Raw genomic sequence first — 25,335 nt, forward strand, 5'->3', positions numbered from 1 at the left:
ACTGGAATGCAACAGTGCAGTCACAGATGGTCCCTGTCCTCAGAGTTTAACATCTAGGAAAGACACAGAAAATCAATTACAGTGCATGTGATATGAGTTGGGTGAACACGAGTGCTTTGGGGATAATGGCCATGGCCCCTAACCTGCATTGCTTGGATCAGGTATGTCCTTCTCAAGAAACTAAGAGCAGAATGAGCAGGGAGATTATGAAGGAAGTAGCTAGATGAAGTAGGTGAGTTTAACAAACCAAGGAAACAGTGCTTTCTCCTACTATTATTTTTTGTCAATTATATAATTAGTTAATATACATTGTGAATTTTTTGAATAATAGAAAATGATACAGAAAGAATAAAAACAATTATCTTAATTCCTGTCATCCAAATATCACTAACCATTAACATCTTTTCTTTTAATGTTAGGGAAGGTGTATGGTGAGGAATGAAAAAGTAATGTAGAAATGAGCAAGATTTTGTATGTTTCAAATTATGTACTATATATAATTTTGAATATTGCTTTTTTAAACTTAAAATTGTACTATAAGCTTTGTTTCATGCCATTAAAACTTTCCAAAACATTATCTTAATAGTTCATTTAGTCTTTCTACATTAGTCTGTTCTGGTTTCTCTCCTCCTGTGGTCACCCCAATAATTCCTCTTGTTCATGCCTCCAAGTCAGACTTGCCTTCTTAGCATTCCCTTAAAATTGATAATATTGGTCACATTTGTACTCCCCATCATTTGTGTGAAGTTGAATGGCTCAGTGCCCCCATATAATTAGCTAGAAGATGCCTACACACATGGTATTCTGGGTATCTTCTTTCCTGGCTTTGGGACTCCCTTCCATGTGTAGTCAGTAAGTGTTACTGACTAATTTATCAACTGATCTTCCTTTAAAACATAAACAAGAATCAAAAGCTAACACACGGTTAAATCTACTTTGAACCTTATTTGACTCTTTTCATTGGGCAACATTTCATTCCCTCACACTGTGAGTCATTAATTTTGCCAGTCATTGTTTGTCCTAAAACATGCCCTTTAACCAGGGTTAGGGTGAAGGTTAGGACATCATGTGTCAAGTATTGATAGGCTCCCTTGCCGAAATCCACACATGGAAGTTACTGTTATTGCATCTGTATTCTCCCACATCCTTACTATTATCACCATTGTCAACGTCATTGTTATTATTGGTACCATGCCAGCCCTTGTGCTTAGTGTGTTATTCATATTATCTCATTGAAATTTCAGAATAAACACCTACGATAAATATTATTTGCATTCCTACTTCTGAGAATTTAAATTAAAACAAACAGAAAACAAATAAATAAGAAACAGCTAGTAAATGGGTAGGTTAATGATTGAACCAGATTTACCTGATTCCAAAGTGAGTAACTTTTAGAGATAAAATATTAGAAATATGTGTATGTGTGTGTGTGTGTGTGTGAGAGAGAGAGATTGGGAGGAACAGAGACAGAAAGACTAGAGAATGTCTTCACTTAGGGCAATTTGAGAGCACTCATTTGACCAAATATTTCTGTGGAAAACATGAAGATGTAGCTCATTTACAGTCATGAAATCTATTTCTCCACAAGTATTACTCTTAAACTGGTTGTTTCCTTCTGTACCAAATACAGGCTTTCTGAAGTGAGGTATGCGTGAGTGAGACTGAAGGGGAGAAAAATCAGAAAAAGACTAGGGCATGCAGTCACACTCTATGAATACCCAGCTTGCTTGCTTTGCTTCACCGAACTGAGCATTGGAGTGAAATTTATAAGAAAAGAGAGTGGTGCCAGTGGTGTGAAGGGGGTTGGCTATGCATAACAAAGGTCCCTTAATGGTCATGGATGGAGCAACTCAAGGCCTAAATTTGCCCTTTCCCTTTAGCTTTCAATTGGGTTGAATTTACAGATAATTCGAGGCTGTCTTGGTTGTTTTCCCTTGATGCTTTCATAGCTGGTGGAAGACAGTGCTCCACAAAGAAAGCCAGAGTGAGAGTATTGCGTGCTCACTGAGAGGATTGCATGCTTACTCCCTTTGCTTTCCCCCCCAGTCCTGAAATCCAGCCAAGACTTTGACTCTGGACACTTCGGAGCTAAATTCTGGTGTCAGCTCTGGAATAAAAGTTCCTCCCAATGAGTTTTGGAAAAGGTAGGGCCACACCTTCCAGGCCACCATTCATGAGATAAAAATTAAATCATGGGATGACATTGAAACCTAAACAAAGGCAATGAAGTAGAGTATAAACACACACTATGTCTTATTTCCGAAATGTTTTAAAATTTGGGCTTCATGGAAATCTGTGTTAGTGGAAAAAGTGCGACATGCAATTGATTCAGGTGGGTGTAGTCAGTGTGCACAGATGTATTGAAGGATGATAGATGGGGTCCATGAAGGCGGATGTGTAAAATCAGTCAGATGTGTGTAGCCTGGGCTGAGGACTTGGAAGGCAGAAGTAAAAGGTGAGAGCAGATACACAGGTAAATGTGGATGGTGACCAAGGTTACCCCACTATTAGAGATAATTCCGTTCCCCTTAGAGTATTATGCCACACAGTGCACAAGCCTTGGATACAAAGGAAATATACAATAGCACATAGTATATTGAGCCTAACAGTATTAGAGTGCTGCTAAATTAGTAATATTAATCATTGCCTTCTTATGTTTTTATTGTAACAGCTCCAATTCCCTTCTGTGTCTCTCAACTATTAGTTGTCAATTTTCAATTCAAATGTTATGCCCAGATTTCAAGATCCCCAAGAAAACCACACCAGGGAGCCTGTCCGATGCAAAAGCAGAGGGTCCTGTATTGAGCTAGCTAACTCGACCCTGCCTTCCTGGCCGATGCAGCGACCGGAAGCAGAGTGCCACCCGTGAGAAAATCAGGGCTTTAATTGGGGGTGGAGTGAGGGGAGGGGAGCTGACTGTGGGCCCTGCCGATTGGCCAGGCGCAAGTCGGGTCTTGTTACACAGGATGTGGTCATCTCTATGGAGCACATGTCCCTTGATTGTTATTGATTAGTTTAAAGAAATCCCGGCTTCCGGGAAGAAGGTACTTTCCTGAGCACATGGCGGCTGCCCCAACATGGAGGATCCGGGGTAAGATGGAGGGCATAGCCCTCGCCCTTTCAGTTGTCAATTTTCAATTCCTTTGCAAAGGGTAACATTTTAAAACTCTTTACAAAATTAGAAATTTAATTTCAATATAATACCTATTTTGTCTCATATTGAAACAGAAAACATGATAACAACTAAAAATTACCTATTTGTACCATGTTTTCATTCTGGCCTGTGTCCTTCTCTCTTTGCTGAAGTGAAGACCTGATAAACCTTTCACAATCATAAGTAATGCAGGGAGGACGAGGGTAGGTCACTTAGACACACACTTCCATGCATGAGTCATGTGCAATGTCTCTTGTCCCCTCTCAAGCCCACTTCTAGCACTGGGAATGAGAGGGAAGAGACAGCATAGACAATTGACCATTTAGAGCCACGGAAAACCAGGAGTATCACTTCACAAAATAATTATGTGACACTTTACAAATTAAAATATACAAAACCCACATCTTGCCGCCCTCTCCCATCGTTCTCCAGTGATGGCAACCACGACACAGGCTGCCTTTATGGTAGACCCAGGAAAAGCTGGAAGGAGTTACTCTCCAACTTGAGGAAATGTCAGACAGAATATGATTCCCCTTCTTATAAAGGGTGACATAAAAGTATATATGAATAAAGATATATTTTATCTGAATTGAACATTGCAATTCATCAGCATACAGTGTGCATGTTGCTACACTGGTAGCAACACTTGTCTATTAAAATACAAAGTTGGCATTATCATTCTAGCTTTCCCAGTTCATTGAAATAAAGAAGTTTCAGAATAAAGTAATTCAGCCCTCAGAAGTGGCGTGTGGGAATATATCAGGGGGAATAGATAATAGAGATCAGTGATTTTCAACTGTGACTTCATCTCAGATGGATCTGTGGAGCTATTTGAAAGTGCCAACGTGGCATGGATTGAGTCCTACCCCAGAGCCATGCCAGGGTGGGGCTCCAGCATCAGCTCCTTTTCAAAGCTCCCCAGGTGATTCTGAGGAGAAGTCAGGTTGACCAAACCCTAGAATGGAGGAACCAAGGAGGTAGAGATGCAATGGATGGCTAGTGTTGCCTAAGGAAGTAGTTCCCTGGGGCAAAATGGACAGGGTGTGTGAGTGTAAATCTATTAATTATTCCAATCAGTCAACTTATGCTAGCTTGCTCTGGTTCTATGCTAACTGAACATAATTTCAATTATAACATAATTGCGGCTTCTTATGTTGATCCAATAATGAGTAAGTTCAGGTTGCTCATGTTAACACCAGTTTTGGTTATGAGACATGTATATGTCTCATTACATATGGATCAATAAGATGGCTTTCTAAATTAGATGTTAGTCTCTTCTAAAACTGATCAGCACTATTAGTTTCTCAAAGCCTGCTTAGTCTGAGTCCCTGAAAACTTTGGGTGTTAAGCTATAGGCTAGGTCAACACATAAGAACTCAACTGAAGTATTTCCCCATGTGCTTGAGGCATTTGGGCTTTCCTTTGGAGATATTTATAGAAACACTTATTAATTCTGTGGGTTAACTGTTATCTTGGTAGACCCAACAACTTTGGGCAAGTCTTTTTAGAATCTGACTAATTTTTGTTAACTTTTTGGGAAAAAATTGCTGGACCAGAAATGAATTCAAACATTTTCAAAAGAAACTTTTTGGATTCATGTAACTTAAATTAGTATTTTAGCTTGTATCACCATTCAGAATAAAATGAAATAGCCATGATTCTGAGTAAGTTTTGATACTATGTGATCTCACACATATTCTTTATTCTCTTTGGGCATCTGTTTTCCTTAACAAGAAAAAAGAGTAAGAGGGTGGGATCTTATTGAAATATCTCTAGATTTCTGCTAGCTTTAAAATAACCTACCCCTATGCAACTATAGTCTTTTTTTTTTTTAAATAAGCTTTTTATTTTATAACAGTTTTAGGTTTTCAGAAAAATAGGGACATAGTAAAAAGAGTTTATATGTCATATATCAGTACTAGGGGACCAGTGCACGAATTTGTGCACCTTGAAAGGAACTATGGGCCTCGAGGCTGCAGTGGGCACAGGGGTGGGTCTCAGCCCATCCTCTGCACCTCTGCCCAGCCCCTCCTGCCACAGTCTTCGGTCCCGTGTCTTCCAGCAGCCCCACTCCTTCTGCCACCGCTCCCAGGCACTGATGGAGCTGGCCCTGCTCACATCCACTGACAGCACGGAGCAATGGAGCACGAGGAGGTGGAGAAGCCCTGAAGGGCAATTGGGGCCAGCAGCCACTGCTCGCACCTTCTGACGGTGCCAAGCAATCCAGACCAGCTCCAGGAGCTGGCAGTGGGTATGAGCAATGACTCCAGTGCCAGCTGCGGGTGCAAGTGGGGCCAGGAGTGGGTAGTGGGTGTGAGTGGCGGGCGGGACTGCAGCATGCTGGAGCAAAAAATTTTCAGTAATCACCAGAGGGTCACCCCAATGACAGCGACTGGTGGTCTGGCGCTCCTACTCACCTGTTCCAACCATCCCACTGTGGCCGATGCCCGCCATGTTCCGCACGTGCCCCCTGGTGGTCAGCACACATTATAGTGACAGGTTGTTCAGTTGTTTGGTTGTTCTGCAGTTCAGTCTATTTGTATATTAGCCTTTTATTATATACGATGCTATACTCTCCATCATTAATGAACACATATTGCTACATTGTTATTAACTATAATCAATACTTCATTTAGATTTCTTTAGTTTTTACCTAATTTCTTCTGTTCCGGGATCCCAGTCAAGACCACCCATTACATTTAGTGGTCATGGATTCTTAGGCTGCTCTGGGCTGTGACCCTTTCTCAGATTTTTCTTGTTTTTTATGACCATGATAGTTAGAAGACTACTAGTTAGGTAATTTTTAGAGTGTCCCTAAATTTTGTTTGATGTTTTCCTTATGAATGGGTTAATGAGTTTTGGGTGAAGACCATAGGATCAAAGAGAGATTTCCAATACATCATATCAAGGGCATGCTCTATCAACATGATTTGTCATCATTGCTGTTGACTTTGATCATCTTGTCAATGTTTGTCAAGATTTCCCTTAGTAAAGTTACTCTTTCCTGCCTCTTTTCGTACTCTCTACTCTTTAAAATGAAGTCACTATGGGCAATCCATACTTATGGAGTGGGGAATTATGCCTTACCTCCTAGAGGGAAAGGTATCTACATGAATTATTTGGAATTCTTCTGCAAGGGAGGTTTGTCTCTTCTCTCTCATTTATTTATATCAGTTTGGACTCAGGGGTGTTTATCCTATATAATAGAAAGGTAATAGGCAAATTCACCCTAATGGCAGAACGGCCAGAATGACCACTGGAGCAGTCACTATGAGGCATACTGACCACCTCTTGGTCCCTTTCCCCAGCTGGCAGGCTCTAATCACCTGATGGCCACCCACTGCGGGGGTGGGGTCAGGGAGCAGGTGGGAATAGCCAACCTCTCGGTCCTTTCCCATGGCCATCAAGCACTGATCACCTGATGGCAAATGGGGAACTGGGGCGGGGGGGCGGTGGCAGGGGGTGAGGCTGGCTGTGGGCAGCTGGGTAAGATGGCCTGGATCGCAGGCCAGGCCTAGGGACCGTACCCGCACATGAATTTCATGTGCTGGGCCTCTAGTTTTATAATAATGGGACTTTAAGTTATAATCCAATATTGTTTTTTTTATTGTTGTTGTTTGAAGTGTTTTACCTTTTTCCTACTGGAAGCTCTTTCAGTAAATCCCTGGATTCTGTTCACATGTCTTCATTATGGATCATTTTCTGTTTGTGTATATGTGTGTGTGTGTGTGTGTGTGTGTGTGTGTGTGTGTGTGTGTGTGTGTGTTTAGTGTCTGTCACTACCATATGCTCCAGCCCATCTTGTATATTTCCTACCCCAGTTTTAAAAGCAACATTGTGTTAAGAAACCCTGGTTCCATTTTTCGAGTGTGGCTTTATAAACTAAAACGTGGGTTCTAGACATACCCCTTGTACTATTGCTTCTGTGCACTCTCAGCCAACAGACTGAGAAAATGTATGTTTGTGCATATTAACCTGTGTATTTGCATACATCTATAAATATTTTCATGCCTAACCATCTGTGTCTATATTAAGATAAATGGAAATTCATACTGATGTCCCCAATTCTAACCCCTTACAACATGGATCACTCTGTTATTTTCTACTTGCTTACCTGTAACCTCTCATTCTGAGAAACCTGGTTCCCATCCTCATTGGGGGCACAGAAAAAGGTGCTCCATCCTCAGCTTTGAAGGAGACCCCATTCATTTTAAGGACAATAATATTTGGAATCTTTTTAAAAACACTTATTTTATAGCCCTATGCAATGAAAAGACTAAAATCAATGGTAACTCAAAATATTATGTTTATATACTATTTTTTTTATAATTTTTTAAATATTTGCTATTGATTTTTCGAGAGATAGAAACATTGATGAGAAATATCATTGATTGGCTGCCTCCTGCACACCCCCTGCTGGGGATCGAGCCGGAAACCCAGGCATATGACCTTACCGGGAATTGAACCTGTGACTTCTTGATTTCTGGGTGATGCTCAACAGCTGAACTATACAAGCCAGGCTGATTATATACTATTGATAGCAATTCAAACTTGCTGTTATAAGATTTTCACTTCTTTGAATATATCCTCTCATTTGTTTTCTCCTACTCTAGAAAGCTATGAGCCCTAACCTGTTTGACTCAGTGGATAGAGTGTTGGCCAGTGGACTGAAGGGTCCCAGGTGCGATTCCAGTCAAGGGCATGTACCTTGGTTGCGGGCACATCCCCAGTAGGGGGTGTGCAGGAGGCAGCTGATCAATGTTTCTCTCTCATTGATGTTTCTAACTCTCTATCCCTCTCCCTTCCTGTCTGTAAAAAAAATCAATAGAATACATTTTTTTTTAAAAAAGAAAGCTTTGATTTCAGGTAATTTTCATAAATTGTTTTTGCATTATTCTATCTATAATAATAAAAGCATAACATGCTAATTAGACTGAACAGCCGAACAACCTTCCAGATATTCTTTCAGATGTCCTTCCGGACGACCTTCTGGGTGAAGCCGTGGCTGTAAGGGCCCAGGCAAGCCGCTGCCGCTTCTACCAGGGCCGAGACCCTTGCACAAACTTTATGCATCGGGCCTCTACTGATATAATAAAATAATTGCAAAATCGCAATAGAACATTGCTGCAATTAGATTTCTAAATGTGCTTTCACACACACTTTGTTTTTATTGTCCTTTGAACATTGACTACTGAGGATGAACAGCCAAAATATTGTGCTTAACATCACTTTAATTCACATCTCTATGATTGTGTCATCAGCTTGGTACACAGGTGTGTTCATTTCATTTTGTTTACAAAATTAGCAATTGCTTTTTACATATAATTTTATTTTGGGGTATGCAACATTTACAAATAGAGAGTATAGGAAATAGAGAGTATATTCAGAAAATCTAACTTATCTTCTCCAAATACCTGTCCCCTCCCTGTTTTTCTCTTCCCCTGGGATAACCATTTTCTTAATTTGTGGTTATCTTTACTATATTTCTTTGCAAAAACCAACACATGCATACTTATTCACCTGTATTACACAAAAGCACTACAATGTATATTATGTTCTATACCTTATTTATTTCACTGAATAAATATTATGGATTCACTTCGTATCAAGCTATAGAAATTTATTTTTATGGCTGTTAAGTGTTTCTTTGTGTGAATGTATCATGGTCTGCTTGGCAATCTCTTATTGATAGATATTTGCCATTATAAACAAGATCTCAGTGAATAACCTTATGCCTAAGTCATTTTGTGCATAAATCATTTTATATATTTGGGTTACATTTGGAAATAATTTTTCTTGGTTGAAGGGTAAGTGCATATATAATGTACTAATTATTGCCAAGTTATTCCTATAGAGGTGAAACCATCACCTTCCCACAACCACTATAAGAAAACCCCTCCTTCCCCCAGCATAGCCAGCAAAATATACTGTTAAAGTTTTGAATTTTGCCAGCCCTAGGAATAGTATTTCAGCTTAGTTTAAATATTCACTTACATTATAAGTAAGGTTGATTTTCTTTTCATATGTTTAGATACACCTACATATTGCATATTTTCATATTTTTTATTTTCTATTGCACTCAAACTTTAAGACCTTTTTTGGGGAGATATTATTGTTTTATGAGAGAATTTGAAAGTATCTTTTGCAGTTTGTCCTTTGCATTTTGACTTTCATTTGAATGGGGGATTTTTCCCCCCCGTCAAAATGTTCTTAACAATATCTTTTCTCTGATGTGTCAATATTGTCTTTTATTATCTGGATTTTGACTTCAGTTAGGAAACTGTTTATCCCTCTCAGTTATTAAAGGTTTTCATACATGTTTCGTACTAGAACACTATGACTTTCGTTTTTACATTGAAATCTCTGATTTATTTGATTTTATCCTGATGTACATTGTGAAGTATGGTTGTGATTTGCTCATTTTCTTAATAGCTATTTCCCACAACATATATTCCCTATTGTTATGAGTTGAATTGTGTCCCCCTAAAAAGAGATTATGAATTAATTACCCTCAGTACTTCAGAATGTGACCTTACTTAGAAATCTGGTCTTTCCATAGATAACCAAGTTTAAAGGAGGTCATTGGGGTGGGCCCTAATCCAATAAGACTGATGTCTTATAAAAAAGGAATTAGAATGAACACAGACACACATAAGGGGAAGACAATGTGAAGAGACAGGAGAAGATGGAAATCTAAAAGCCAAGGAACAACTAAGGCTGCCAGAAGCCAGGAGTGAGGCCTGGAACAGGTCCTTCCCTAGAGCCTCCAGAGGGAGCGTGGCCTTGCCTACAACCTTGATTTTGAACTTTCTGCCTTCAGATCTGTGAGTTAAAACAGTTCTGTTATTCTAAGCCACTCAGTTAGTGGCAGTCCTAGAAAACTCGTACACCCTCTGATTTGAGGTATCATCTTTATCATCAATTTCCAGTTGGTTCTACTTCTAAACTTCCTATTCTGTTCCATTTGGGTACTCTGTCTATTCATGTTTCCTTACCACAACATTTTCCTTAAAGGTGGTCTCTACTATGTTTTAATATTTGCTACAGGTTCTCCTCCCCTGTTGGTTTTCTTGTTGCATTTTTTCTCCATACTCTTATTTTATTTTTCCATATGAGAGTTATTAAAATGAGCAATCAAGCAAATAAACATATTGTTTCTCCAGGAAAAAAAATTGGTATTTTTATTAGGATTGCAACATTTTCTACTTTAAATGCTCACTCCTACCAGACACTTTCAATGAGCTTTCCAGTCCCTATATCCAAAATCAGTATCTCCCTTTTGTAGTCTCTCTAGTTGCCTAGATTTCCAAAATGGCATCAGTTGCTATGGAAATATTTTCTCCACCAAGATTATAAATTCTTTGGATACAAAGCTCTCTGAAAAGTTTTTTTCCTATCCTCAGCAGAACTCTCTGGACACATACTTAGTCTCAATAATTATATATTGAATGGATTCAAATTGCATAAATACCAATTTTAAAGTTATAGAGGAAGATTTGTTATAAATGATTTGTTATTGAAACTTCTAAATAACTCAGGATGTAATTGAGGTAATATAGAGTGGTGAAGTGAATGCTGGATATGCACTCTTAAAACCTTGGTTCTAATAATCTCACTCTATTATATAGAATATAATTACATAATATATATTACTTACATAATAGATATTTATATATTCCATTATATCTGATATAATTATATGTTACATAATTACATTTACATAATATATTATATTAATTATAAATAATTCTATGATATAATTATATTAATGATAATAATTATATATACTATAATATAATTATATATACTATAATACTATATTATGCATTAGATGCATATTTATTGTCTTATTCAACATCATATGTACTAAGACAGATAATACCTTTGAGACCAGTTTCTGAGATTCCTGCATTTGAGAATCTAGGGTCAGAAAGGCCCCCTCAGCAGATTATTATGAGGGTGGGATGACCTCCAGTTCCTGCTGGGATATCTAACCACCTCCATGGTCCTCATTTTTACCATTTCTCCCTCACTGGCTCAGCTCCAACCTCATTGGCCTCTTTGTTCTTCCTTGAATAGGTCAAGGTCATTACTGCCTGTGTCCTGGGCACTTGCTCTTCCCATGGCTGGGACTGCCCTTGCATCTTTACTCAAGTTGCTGTGTGATTTCCTTAAGTTGTAGGCTCCCACATAGTTCATCATGTGGCCTTCCATGATCACATCATATATAACAGCCTGTCTCCTCAGTCACTCTTAACTTGCTTTGTATTTCTTCATAGTACGTATTTATATCTGAAATTCTACTGCATGTTTACTATTTTACTTGTTATCTATTTCACTGAGATATAAGTCCCTAAAGAGAAAGATACTGTCTCTTTCACTTTAATATCATCTGGTTTATAGCAATGTATTAGGTGCTTAATAAATATTTGTTGAGTGAATAAACAAATCGACACAACATAGTTTGTGTGAAAATCTTGGCACATAATAGTTGTTTAATGGATGTTAACTTCTTTTTTTTACTTTCCTCTAAAAAAGTGATTTATTGTAGTAACACTGAACACACCTGTAAAATATACCTTATTTCTTCCCTACAGTGTACATCCCTGACCTCTGGCTGATAAAGATCTAAACAATCTGATTTCAGTAGTTGAACTGCTTGTTCTGTGTTGTTTTTCCTTGGCCCGGGCCTTTCTGCACTTGACCAGAAGCCACCGCATTCTTAAATGTCCCCTCCCTGTCATTAATCATGCTGGTTTCTTGGGTTCTGGGCATGCTCCTGTGTCTGGTTATATCCGGGATGTTTGTATCTCCGATGCTAGCAGAAAGGACATCTCTGCATTTGCTTGTCACCATCAGATCTCCAGCCTGTAGCGGCGTCCCTCTTGGTAGCTATCATTTTGCCCATCAGGACTAAATGGTGCTCTCAGCTGAAATCAAAGATATTAGGGCCAGTTTGACTTCCTCATTCTTCAAATGGAAAGGTCCTGGCATCACTGGTTTTCTTTAAGGTTTTGCAGAGCAATAGTCTAAGATTGAGGTAGGGAATTGCCTGTCTTACTTGAAATTTAGAAAAATATGCAATTTGGGAAAAGTTTCTGGCCAAGCTTGACATTTCTCTGCATGGCCAAGGCCTTGGGATTCAGGACCAGGAGGAGGCATGGAGTTCAGCCTCTGTGGTCATGACCCTTTTGACAGACATAATGAGAGGTTCTAATCACCAATGGGGGGCATTTAATGCACTCAGGAACAGGGCCAGTGCCAGATGACAGAGAAAGAAATGTACATGCACTGAGTATTTATTGTGTACATAGCACAATGCTGAGAGATAGGGCAGAAGCACTTAAATAACATTGAGAGCAATAAATGCCTAGCAGCTCTAACACAACACTGATTCAAAAATACCCTAATGCCTTTTACCTCTTAAGCTCAACTATGGACTGAATGTTTGTTTCCTCCCACCCTTGAAAACTTCCTGTGTTGAAATTTAACCCTGAAAGTGATGGTATTAGGATGTAGGGCCTTTGGGTGGAGATTAGGTCATGTGAGGCGAGAGTGAGAATACAGCCGTCTATGAGCCAGGAAGCCTCTTCTCACCAGTCAATGAATCTCCCAGAACCTTGCTCTTGGGCATTTCAACCCCCAGAACAGTGAAAAATAAATGTGTTTATTTTTTTTATAATCCACCCAGTTTATATAGCCTGAATAAACTAAGACAAGCCCTTCTTCCTGACTTTGCCTAGAATAGTGGCGCCCAAACTTTAGACATTCTGGTATACCATTCTTATTACTTTGGTCATGTCTGAGTACCACCTTACTATTATTTTTTCCCTAAAATCAATTTGCTCTAAAAATTATGTCAATGTACTATAAAAGAAAATAGTTTTTGTTCATAAAACTATTTTCTTTGGTCATAGAAAGTAGCTATTAATTAAAAATTATTGTATCACCTAAAATTACATATATGGCTTGAGATCCTATCTTACTTTGAGAAAGACTAAAGTCAGGCTTGGAATTTAAATCCAGACAATTTGAATGACACATTTGGGCCCTTATTTCTTGTTTGACATTATTATGATGCTGGATCACCCAGTTGGTCTGAGACCCAAACTGTGTCTGTCCCTTTCTATTTGCCATGTATCACTGTCACTAAAAAAGCTAACGCTCCAGGATTCAATCTCCCTCTCTTCCTTCTTGAAGATTTAACTTCCCCATCAAAGCTAGGCATCTCTAGATCTTCTCACCAGGCATATGGAAGGTACAAAGTGGAGAAAAGAAGAAGAAGAAGAAGAAGAAGAAGAAGAAGAAGAAGAAGAAGAAGAAGAAGAAGAAGAAGAAGAAGAAGAAGAAGAAGAGGAGGAGGAGGAGGAGGAGGAGGAGGAGGAGGAGGAGGAGGAGGAGGAGGAGGAGGAGGAGGAGGAGGAGGAGGAGGAGGAGAAGAAGGAGGAGGAGGAGGAGAAGGAGAAGGAGGAGAGGGAGGAGGAGGAGGAGGAGGAGGAGGAATGCAAACATTTAAAAAATGTCAACCATGAACCAAATACAGTTCTGGATACTCTGTAAATCTGAACACATTTAATATTTTCAAACCATTTATTGTAATCCCCATTTTACAGGTAAGTAAAAGGCACTGAAGAGAATATGGAAATTCTGCAAAGCTGATGCATGGGTAAAGCTGAGATGCAAATCAAGTTATGTCTGACAATAAAGTGTGTGCTTCTTTAAGTAAAAATCCTAAAGAAGAGAGTCCAATGGCATTTAAAGATATGATGTGCAGGGCTGATAATCCCTCCTTGATGGACAAAAACTCAATCATTTTTGTGATTCAGATAGCTACAAAATATATACGTTTCTGATTCAAGTTGCACTTACAGTATGAAAAGACTGTTTTCAAAGAGCCATTTAATGTTCAAGAGGCTTATAAATAGGATCAGGCGACTCAAGGTGGCTAACTGAGAAGATATATTTCTTGTTTCAGTCTTACATGTGCTGAAATGATATCCAATTCATAATGCCACTATTGATATGCCCAGAGGGTAGAATCCTGTGACTACTTAATCTCATGTTCCCTCAGAGCAGAGGACTGCATAATCTTTCATTGTGTGAGGGCACCATAAGTCATTTGAGCATTTATCTCTTTTTTTGGATATTTAGGTTGGTTTCATTTCTTTGCTTATATGAATAATTGTATTATTAGTTTTAAGTCCAATTTGATATGTAAGAAGGATACTTCATTTTTAAACGGATTCCCATTGTGTATGAGTTTACAAGTGAGTATGTATGTGAGATATATATTGATTTCATTTTTAAAAATCAGTTTATATCCATCTGCATGTCTCTATTTGTATGGTTGCCTTTTCTTCATTGACTTGCAAGTTACTGAAGACAGAGTCCTTGCTTGTGCTGTACAACACTGTATTCTCAGATGCCAGCCACAAAAATAGGCAAGATTAATCAAGAAAGGCCCCCTTTGGTTTAGGTAGGAATTATGTCAATGATGTTAGTAAGAATTTTCCTTACAATCAAAACGTTACACAAGTTAGCACAACATTTCAATTTCAAGTGCATTTTCCTTGTCAGGAAGAACAGCATAAGTCCAGACTCCACGATTTTTGGGTGTCACATAGATCAGACCTGGGTCAGAATATCTACTTTCTCACTGTAAACTTTTAACTCAACTCTAGAAAAACATAGATGTGAAACATTCCTCTTGGGGCCTTCAGTTTTAAATGACAGCATTCTGTACAGAAATGAGAAATGTGCAAGTCAACAAATATTTGTTTAAAAATAAGAAAAGTCCAAATTGCAGAAAGCATTTATGAGTATGAAGAAGGGATGACTTAAGAGTGAGTAGTTGTTATATAGGTCAACCTTTTACAAGAGAAGAAAAGAACACATAAATGTTTGCATTGTGATAGAATTGCCAAATTTTTCATGTTTGGGTTTACTAAATAACCCCATTTAAATTCTTAAAACATGAATGCACACCCCCTATACACACAATAAATTCACTAAAACTTGTTTTATCCTCAGAGAGAATGTGCATAGTTGGGAGGTGGCTTTCTGCTAGCTCTTACTATGAGTCAAGCATTCCCCAACACTTAATATTGATTAGCTCAGTTAATTCCTCAAAGTGTTATTGTGATTGTTGTTATCACATTTGACTGATGTGAAAACTGAACCACAGAAAGTTTAAATAACCGCTTCTCTTCAATCAAAAGATTATACCCAGCTTTGCCAATGTGGCTCAGTGGTTGAGCATTGCCTATAAACCAAAAGGTCATGGTTCAATTCCTGGTCAGGGCACATGCACAGGTTGCAGGCTCAATCCCCAGTGTGGGGCATGCAGGAGGCAGCCAATCAATGATTCACTCTCACCATTAGTGTTTCTCTTTCTCTCTCCTGCCCTTTCTGAAATAAATAAAAGTATATACAGTTTTAAAAGTATATATTTTTTAAAAAGATTATACTCCCATATTGTCCTCCAATATTTTGATTTTGAGATGACTCCAACAAATAAAAATACATGTTATATTTGGGTAGGATGGTTTAATATTGTAAATATGTCAATTTTCTGAATTAACTTATTAATCCAAGTAATCCCAGCTGAAATATCAATAAATCATTAAAACAAAATTGAGAATCCTGATACCAACTTAAATATATACTGAAATTTGTATGACACAGATGGTATTTTATATCATTGGGGAAAATAAAAATTAATTAAAATTTTCAAAGAAAAACCTGGCTAAGCATCTACATTGGATTTGTAAGTAATTTCTTTTAATAAAATGCATCCTGTAGTGGCCAAACATTTAAATAAAATATGTTGCCATAACATATTGAGGTGAAAACATGGGTTTAATGGTTTATCATCTTGAAATATAGAAGACATTTCTAAACATAATATGAAAACTGAAAGCCTTTTTTAAAAATTACAAATTTGAATCCATAATATTTTAAAACTGTCAGTGTGGCAAAACAGAACTGAACAAAACAAAATATCCAGTGTTAGTAAGTCTGTAAGGAAATGGACACCCTTATGAATCCCTCTCACAACCCAGGACCACTGGATCCTAACTGCTCGCCTGCCTGCCTGCCTGATCACCCCTAACTGCCTCTGCCTGCTGACCTGATCACACCTAACTGCCTTCCCTGCCTGCCTGGTCACCCCCAACAGTCCCCCTCTGCTGGCCTGGTTGTCCCTAACTGCCCCCCCACCAGCCTGGTTGCCCATTACTGTCCCCCCCCCCCCGCCAGCTTGGTTGCCCCCCATGTCCTCCTGCTGGCCTGGTCGCCCCTCACTGCCTCCCCCTCTACCGGCCTGGTTGCTCCATGCAGCCTGCTGTTTAGTCATTTGGTCGTCCCTCACTAGTCCCCCGTCAGCACTGTCACCCCACTTAGCCTGGTCAGTCTTCTGTTTGGTTGTTTTGGATGTGACAGCCCCTAGCTCTTTATATATGTAGATGCAGTGCATGAATTTTTAACTGTGAAACTATTTTGTTCATTGAAAAAAAATTATGTTACTTTTGAAGAGAAAATATATAGCACAGATATGGAAAGAAATATATTATAAAACACTATGTATGTTTGGCACAATTGTATAATCTAATTAACAGTTGTAGTCTGAAACAATATATAGCATAGAGTTAGTAATATCTATGTAATAGTATTGTAGTAAACTTTAAAAATGTTTTCTTATTAACATGCATTTTTCAATTTTTTCTCAATGTGCATGTTATACTCATATAATAAGTGGTAACATTGACCTATCAAACAAAAATGTCACACATGTATATTCCATGTATTAAGTAATCATTTTTGATCTGCAAACTCATTAAATATATTTTGATATGTTTCTTCAAACATAGCTTTAATATTGCTTCTGTTGTCCTGTGTGCTTCTCAAAGACCAGATATGCCCATATTTGACCTCTCTTTCGTCTTTCATCCTTACCATCAGTGTCTGCACATTTGAATTTTTGTCCTTTATTCTGCATTTTTTCTGCAGATTCTAGAGTTCAAACTCAACGTCACTAATTCTATAGTGTTATTTCTGCTCTTTATTGCTCTTAATGCAGATTTCCATTCTATTTTTGCATTTTTAATCTCCTTATAATCTTTGTCATGTCAAACTCCTGTTTTTATTTCTACCTGCCTCTCAGCCAACTCTCTTCTTATCTGAACTTATTTTCATATAATCTCATCTTTCATCTCTTTATTCAGAGACTGTAGTTTTCATTTCTATTAAGATTACAAAGCAGACAATTTCTGCAATTTCTGTTTCCTTTAGTGACTTTTAAACTGTTCTTCTTTTGCAACTTGATTGCTCTTTCCTTTTTTTTTTAATGTGCACAATATTTTCTCTGGAACCATTTAATTTTTCTCTTTTAAGTGTTGTCATCTTTACACAGAGGGGTATCTATCGATGGTTGATGGAGGACTATATCATTCCCTTCCACTCAGCCCTAGATTATTGTTAAAATCCTCTGTTCAGATCTTATGCAAAAGGGTTGGTTGAAATTCATGGCACAATGCCACATTTATGGTGTCTAGCAGTGACTGATTTTATGGCGATCTTGATCTTAGGAGGGTCTCCCTATCCCTAGGGTACTTGCCATGAGGAGGCAGTATACTGAAGTATTTAGTATATGAGCTATGTACATTAATGGTGCATTCAAATTCTGGATTTATTAATTATTAAAAGAATCATTTAACCTCTTCATGATCCACTTTATCTGTGAAATGGGCACTATAATAGCACATACCTCACTGTGTCTTATGAGGATTGACACTGGTATAAGATGGATATTGGACTGAACTACTTCAAACATAACTCACAGAATCCTCCCACATATTTTTGTTCTCCTTATACAGGTGAAGAAATTGAGACAACCATATGCTAAGTAACCTGCCCTAGGTCTCACAGCTTGTAAAATATAGAACTAGTATTGGAATCTAGTTATTAGAATGGTTTCCCATGAATGCTTTGTATTTAGCATCTGATCAATGCTTGTGATCATTATTACTAGGAGAAAAATTTATTTATAGATAATTGAAAGTAGTGAGTAGTTCTTCCCTTTCCTGAAACAATAAAGGCAAAACTCAGTGTTCTACTTCTGTGCTTTATTTCCTTTTTCCATTGAATTCTAACATGAAAATTTGCCATAGCTTAACTCTTCTCCCTCAGGGTATATAGAGTTGCTGAAAATTATAATCTCTGAAAATATTTAGAAAAAGTCCAAATTAGGGAATCTGGGGTTGAATGTATTTGTGTGCGTGTGTGTGAATCTTTTCATCTACATATGTACATTCACATATGTATTTACATACACACAGCTACTTTGGACACCATGCTCCATGTTCTGTTTAATAGAACTGTGGCTATACATTCTATCTATGGTTGGCAATTGTCACAGACTCTGCTTTTCTGAGCCGAGGCATAGAAAGTGTGTTGATGTGGCTCTTCACTGTCCTTCATGTTGGCAGTTTTGATCTCCTGCAAGTGGCATGGTATGTGTTAATATCACCTGACAATTGTGCTTCTCTTTTCCACCCCATGAATATTATAATTAGAAGAAATTCCTCTAAGATTCTGCCAGTAGATTAGTTGTCAATCTTAGTTTCATGGTTTATTATGCACTCTCATCTCTCTTTGTGTCTTCCTAGATATTTTGTGATAAAAATCACAAAGTCTGCAATGAGGGATGCTCTTCACTCACTTTGTTCAGCTGCTCTCTCCTCAATTCCTCCCTTACTTCCCAACTGCATGTATACACTTGCACTTGCAAGCACACACGCACGCACACACACACACACACACACACACACTATTGGAGAACTTGAACATATATTCATGACAATGACACCAAAGCAACAAAGAAAGTAATGCTAACATTATATAAGAGAAAAAACAGAGTAATTTTCTTCTTGCTCTGTGCCTCTTACTCTTATGACACGAGGTACTAAGTCAAAGCTAATATAGATATAGATGGACTAGCAGATACGAGGGTTTAAGATTTCATCAAATTTCCCTTAGTTGCCAAAATTGTAAGCAAAAAAGTAAGATATAAGGCCATTTACATAGAAGTAAGATTGTGCTTGAGCTATAAGAGACCTGGCAAAAATTTGCAAAAGTTACTATTTCCAATGGAGATGAACCATGGTTTTATGAGGATAAGGATCTGTCCACTGTAACAAAAACACAAACAGTAGTGGCTTAAATAAAAACGAAGCATTTATCCCCTGCATGGAGCAATCTCAGTATAAGCAACATGGACTGACTTAGTGGCTCCATAGTCTTGGGAAGCTAAACTCTTCTGTTTGGTTGCTCTTGTTCTGCCCTAACCTACATCATCCAAGATTACTTCCCATCATATCCACATTCCAGGCAAGTGAAGGGAGGATGAAGGGACAAAAGAGCAGCAGTTCTCAACCTTTCACAGGGGTCGCCTAAGACCATCCTGCATATCAGATATTTACATTACGATTCATAACAGTAGCAACATTACAGTTACGAAGTAGCAATGAAAATAATTTTGTGGTTGGGTCACAACATGAGGAACTGTATTTAAAGGGCTAGAAGGTTGAGAACCACTGCAAGGCCACTCATAGGAAGTTGAACACATCACTTCTTTCATATTTCATTACAGAAATCTAAGCTTAGTCACGCCCAGCTGCAAAGGAAGCTGGGAACTGCAGAATTCAGCTGGGAAGCCATATGCACAATTAAAACTTAGTGGTTCCCTTACTAAATAAAAAAGGCAAGCTTTCAAATTGCAGGAAAACAACATTCTATGTCATAATCAATAGGGGCCATATATTTATGGATCTCAGCAAGTTGTTAAGTGAGTCAAGTTTGCTTTTGAAGTCTTTTTCTTTCCATTTGCCCTCGCTCTAGTGTTTTCATGACTTTCCTCAAATGTTTAGTGACTTTTACAGCTATGTAGGACAAAGATATCATATCTACCCCAGCTTCCCAACTATGATACTTTCAGGTGTTCAGCTGGCCTCTGCTCATACATTTCCAGAGCAAAAATTCAAGACTTAATTGGATTGTTAGATAATTCTCATTTTTAGAATATTCTTTTTTTTCAATTGAATTGGTAATGTTATAAAAACATGACAGATAAAGTCCATTGCATGTTCAACAGTCAATCCCCCTTTCTTTCCTACTAACAAACTCCAGTTTGTTTGGGTAGTACCTGGGGTCCTTTGATTGCTTAGGATTTAGACACTTCCCCTAGGATGCATCATGATATTGTAATCTAGTCATGGTAATATTCCCATTGGACAGTCTTGTTGCCCAGTTCTGGACAATGAGACAGCAGAAGAAATCAGGGCACTGGTGGCTGGAAAATTTTTACCCCAAATTAAAAACAGAAACAAAATCCACATATCACACTGGTAATATTTGTTAAAGAAATGTAGACTAGCCTTAAAATTGTAGGGACAGCACGCAGAATCAGCTATTGTCTTAAGCTGGTTGTATACTACATACCAGTACATTGATGCATTATAGTTAGAAATTTCAATTGACTGCAGTACTTAGAATAGGAACTTGGAACTCAGCTAGAAACAGAGAAATTGAAGATTGAGTACCTGAGGATAGGACACACATTGAACGAGCTGTTCTGAAGAGAGGAATGAATTCTGGACCTAGGAGGACGTGGAGAGGGTTAGAAGGTCCAGGCAGTTAAAGCAGAGATGACATGAAAGAGATAGGTAGGGAAATAAGAGCCCATCCAGTAGGGAGACTTGGGCAGTAGGTAGATAATCCTTGCTAGGTGACTCAGAAGGTGACTGAAAGAGGTAAGCCATTGGGTTTGTGAAATTCAAAAGTGGGATTATAGCCTTTAAGATGCCTCCTTAGGCCTATCTCTTATATAAAAGGCCCGTGGCCATCACGCCATAACACCGTCATGACCAAATGAGCAGCGGCTCTCGCGGCAGATGTGGTAGGGCACAAGCTACTAGTGGCAGAGAGCTATGAGCAGCTGAGGGCTAGGAGAGGTGGAGGGAGGGGCAGTGAACTAGGAGCGGCAATGGGCGGGGCGGCCAGCTGAGGCAAGCAGAAAAGAGCTACTCGCACATGATTTCGTGCATGCTGCGCCTCTAGTAAATAAATAAATACAGCAAAAGCAACCAGTAAATCTGAGGGGGACAAATATACTAGGTAGAACCTAAGAAAGGAATGTAGGTAATAAAGAACTGTTCAGGGAAATGATTTTTGGGAGTCAAGCGTTAAGAAAGGACATCATGCGTTTAAACTAGAGTGTCAAGGCAGAACTCTAAGAAGTTTACATATCTGTATTGGGAAATACCGACATGGAAACATCATTCCTCACTATTCACCTCTTCTCACTAATTCCAGGGCACCCCTGTTTGTTAGTGTTTTTTTTAAATATTTGACTGTATTTGCTTTTGCTGCTTCCTTCTATATTTAGAGCTTGTCCTTAACTCTCAGCAGTCTCTAAGCATGTTGCCTCTAATAATCCTTAACTCTGTTTTGAGTTGTTTGTTTCTTTCTTTCTTTTACATCCTGCAATTTAATCTCCAGCCTGGACATAGTGCTGGGTGGCTGGCACCTTGGGTAGATTTGCTCAGCCCCAATGTGGAGGAATTTGATAAAGAGTTAGGCAGATTTTTGTTATCAAGTGTGATTGTCATAGCTTTGTCACATTTTCCAGATTGGAGATGGTATATAAAAAAATCAATTTCAGAGGTAGGGAAGACTCTTTTATGTAGAAAGAGTGAGGCTCCTTGCTTGAATGATGGGAAATAATCAGGTAAAAGCTGTTTGCTAACCAGTGTTAGAACAAATGGCCTCCTACTGATCCTGGTAACATGCTGAGGGGCACTGGTGGCCTTTTTGAAATTCCACCCTTTGTTGGACATTTTTAGCAATAGAAAGATGTCTTCTTACCCTTATTATATTAGTTGAGACAATACCAGAGGCCTGATACTACACTTGGCAGCTAGTTGTATCATCCTGTCTTGTTCTACTTGTCAAACAAGTTTGAAACTGTCACCAGCATCCTGACCAATTCACCCTGCCTTGTATTTCTTGGCCCCAGACATCTGGAAAGTTGGGGCCCTGCTATTAGATCTCAAATTTTCATTCCCTCTAAGTCCCAGCAATGCATGTCCCTGGTTGAAAGGAAAAGATATTGGATATATGATCATCCCATCTCTGAACTCCCAATTCTCAGTCACATTTCATTTTCTCCTTCAAAAATGATTAGGTGCTCTGCTGGAGATGGCCTCTGTGCTCTGACCTGGACTTCTCACTATGTTCCTAGGCTTAACTCCCTCATACTCTCCCTGTGTCTCCCTTGGCATCAATAAGCTGGCTATTCCTCTTTCCCTTAGTATTCTCAACTCCTTTTTATTATTTCTATCTCACATCCTCGGCCCCTTTTTTGTTATGCATTTCCATTCTCTAAAATTTCTTATATATGCTATATGGCATCTCCCCATCCCAAATGGTGGCAGGAAAAGGACAGATAAGCTATTGTAGTCTTTCACTCCAAGATTCATAATTACATTTCAACAAAAAGATTATTGATTGCTAAGGTTGTAGTGATAAAGTGATAAAAAAGACAGTTCCTGCCCCCGGAAAAGCTCATAATCCTATGTAAAAAGAACAGAGATATATAAACAAATAATTACAATACAGTGGGGGTAAATACTATAGAAGAGAAATGCTTAAAAGTGTAACAATATTAATGATGGGGCAATATATTATTTCTGTAAAGTGAAAAAGAACTACAGACAAAATTCAACAATTAAATGCCCTTTTCTCCTTATATACTCAAGAACTTATGTAAAATTGTAGAATGCTAGAGATAAGAGTATTCTTTGTTTTATCTGTTAGAAAATAGACATTGAAAGGCCAAGTGACTTGCCTCAAATCACTGAGCACGTTAAACAATAATGGAATCTTATGTATCAGTCAGGAAAATTAACACTAACTGCTACAAAAGACAAAGCCTCACAATCTCACTGGCTTAATACAAAAAAAGAGGCTCCCTCCTCCTTCATTCAAAATGCATTTGGCTAGGTGGTCTTCATCCATCTGTGGGTATGCAATTGTTCTAACAGGGGAAGAGAGGGGTGAAGAAGACACATTATCCTTTACTATCCTTCCCTAAAAGTAACAAATGTCATTTCTCTCATGATTCATTGGCACACACAAGCCTTATTGCCTCAATAAAAGAAATGCATAAGAATACATGCGATTATGTGGTCCAAACTATTTTTGCCACACCTAACCCCCTGGGAGTCCCATCTCTACTATCAATGGGTATACTTCAATGCATGCTACCAGTGTTGGTGAAGTACTAAGTATATGTTTGAGTTAGATAAGTGGATTGATGGATGGATGGACTGATGGATGGATAAATGTGAGATACTTTCTGACTTCATTGCCCTCGATGTTTTATGATCTTCCTAGCTAGTCTGTTATTTATTTATCATCCTATTTTATATATATATATATATATATATATATATATATATATATATATATATATCCTATCTAATAAAGAGGGAATATGCTAATTGACCCTCACACTGTTGCAAAAGATGGCAGTGCTCACAGCCAATAAGGAGGGAATATGCTAATTGACTGCCCCACCCTCAAAGATGGTGGCACCCACAGCCAATAAGGAGGGGATATGTTAATTGACTGCCATGCCCTCAAAGATGGCGGCAACCACAGCCACAAGATGGTGGCGCCCAGTCCCCTCAGCCCCACTGGGGCGGCAGGCATGTGCCTGCCTCCGGTGTCCCCCAGTCCCCACAGACCCCCAGCTACCCAGTGCCGGTCTGAGGCACAGGCAAACCTTGAATGGCAGCTGCCCAGCCAATGTCCAAGGCATAGGCAAGCCTCAGATATCGACTGGCCAGCTTCCCAGGGCCACCCAAGGTGCAGGCAAGCCTTGGATGGCAGCTGCCCAGCCACCCAGAGCCTCCTGAGGCTCAGATAACCAGGGCTGCCTGAGGCTTGCACTGCCAGCAGTGGCAGCAGCAGAAGTGTGATGGGTGTCACCTTCCCCTGATTGCCGGGTTGCTCCCACCCCTGAGGCCTCCCGGACTGTGAGAGGGGGCAGGCCAGGCTGTATATATATATATATATATATATATATATATATATATATTCTTATGATAGGGAATCATTGATTGTCTGCCTCCTTCAAGCCCCACACTGGAGGTCAAGCACACAACCTGGGCATGTGCCCTGACTGGGAATCTTACTGTGATCTCCTGGTTCATAGGTCAATGCTCAACCACCAAGCCACATGGCCAGGCTACCCTACTTTTTTAATTAGTTGATCCCCACCCTCTTCAGATGAAGGATAGGAACATCCTTTTGTCCAACAGAATTCAAGAGAATTTTGATAATGTGGCAAAGGACATCCCTGTGTTAATCATTTTGTGACTAGTACTGCAGAATAAAATGAACGGCATAGTAAATAACAGCATTACAGCTGTCATTGAAAGAAAAGGTCAATATTATACCTTCTTGCTGATAGGCGAGATTAATATACTCTTGCTATTAATAATAGTAATTAGACTCTATTGCTTTAGCTGATCCTTAGATCCCATTTATAGGAACAGTTTAATGTTCTTCCTGAGCATGACTTGGCATATTTTAGTACATCATTGCAAGCACTGAAAATCGGTGCCAAGATCTTCTTATCATTTTATTAGCTTGTTGGCACTTCGATTTTGTATTTGTATTGGGCTGACTTTTCTACTGCTGAAACAGTTAGCAGGGATTTTTATATGAAAAGCAGAAGACCATTTCTTAATAGCATTTTCTATGGGGGGGGGGCATAACTATAGACCTTTGTGTACTTTGCACCATTTAGCACAGCCCCTGTTGCAAATTAAGAGGACAGACATCCTTGTCAGGACAATTAACACTTGCAGTAGAAAACCCTTTTAGCTGTGGGGGAAATACAGCTTAAAATGAGGTTCTCATACTGAGAAACCTTTTTGGTATTGGGAGCAGGGGCAGGGGGGAGAGAAATGGAACACTGGGTGTTTGGTGAGCCGATGATCAACCTCTTTTCTGTTACAATTTCTCTGTCAAGATCATCCCTGAGTCTTGTGCCAAGGGTGTGCAAAGGCATGAAAATGTTTCAGGACAGACAACCTTTTTGTTTTTTTAAATATGTT

The sequence above is a fragment of the Myotis daubentonii genome, chromosome 1 (genome assembly GCF_963259705.1).
Source record: "Myotis daubentonii chromosome 1, mMyoDau2.1, whole genome shotgun sequence".
Taxonomy (NCBI): Eukaryota; Metazoa; Chordata; class Mammalia; order Chiroptera; family Vespertilionidae; genus Myotis; species Myotis daubentonii.